The sequence below is a fragment of the Gopherus flavomarginatus genome, chromosome 5, assembly GCF_025201925.1.
Source record: "Gopherus flavomarginatus isolate rGopFla2 chromosome 5, rGopFla2.mat.asm, whole genome shotgun sequence".
Taxonomy (NCBI): Eukaryota; Metazoa; Chordata; order Testudines; family Testudinidae; genus Gopherus; species Gopherus flavomarginatus.
The window spans coordinates 62,916,390-62,917,448 of NC_066621.1; the positions used below are offsets into that span (position 1 = coordinate 62,916,390).

The following is a 1,059-nucleotide window of genomic DNA, read 5'->3' on the forward strand; positions in this document are numbered from 1 at the left end:
TGAGGTTATGACCTCTCCGTATGTATCTTTATCAGACTGCAAACTCCATTTTGAATATGGGGGCTAGTTGTCTTTTCTGTGGTCTCTTTGGCTCCATGTTGGACTGAAGTTCCAAGGTGAAGTGATACAGGACTGACAATAAAGGGTTGTTAGCCAAGGATGGTCTTCTGTTCACATGCAAACATACGAGACATTAGACTGGATCTCCACAGGAGAACTGGTTTGTCTGAGAAGAAGTTGCCTGGCAATCAGGGCCGGCTCTAGGTTTTTTGCCGCCCCAAGCAAAAACATTTTTGGCTGCCCTCTGCCCCAGCCCTGGGCTCCCCCCACCAACCCGGAACCCCCTGCTACCCCAGCGCTGGGCTCCCTCCTCCCCCCCCAGTGCACTCCCCCCCACCCGCATTCCCCTGCCGCCCCAGCCCTGGGCTCTCCCCCGCAATCTGCACCCTCCTGCTGTTCCAGCCCTAGGTCACTAGTAACTTGCTCCCAGGGCGGGTCATTCAGCAGGAATTTTGGATGTGGCACTGCAATACCAGGTCAATGCATGGGGGGGACAGAGCAAGCTCCTATTCCGGCCCCCTGTTTCAAAAATCAATTTAATATACAGTCCTCAAAGAAAGGACATATCAGATATTAAACTGATAAGAACAGATACTACGCTTGATCTTAGCTCACAGAGAGCTGAGAATTTTGGATGTGCACAGAACACAGACAGGATTGGTTCCCATGTGGTTACAGAACTGCAGTAAAGTGGAACAATTTTCAGCTTGTGTGATTGGAGGATATCGGGTGCATATTATAAGACTGTCCTACATAAATGAGGAAAAGTTGAGGTGCCTTTGTTATTCTTTTGTTCCACTCTTTCTTTCTATGGGGAATTTGCCAATGCAATATCACTGTCTTCTGTTTAAACAAAAAGTAAAATAAATAAATAAATAAATAAAAAAGGCAATGGCTGTTGAAAATAGCAATTCCAGGGCTAAAAACCACTGGGAAGCATTTCTTGCTTCTTCATTTCTTATCCTATTTTTTCTACAGCAAGTTACAGTGGATCAGTAT

At 46.3% G+C, this 1,059-nt stretch overlaps 1 non-coding gene across 1 annotated transcript; it reads right to left on the reverse strand.

Moving 5' to 3' along the window:
* Positions 1–502: 502 nt before the first annotated feature.
* Positions 503–693, reverse strand: LOC127052996 (U2 spliceosomal RNA). Its single transcript, XR_007774923.1, has one exon. It is a non-coding gene; the product is annotated as a U2 spliceosomal RNA (small nuclear RNA).
* Between the last annotated feature and the right edge of the window lie 366 nt (positions 694–1,059).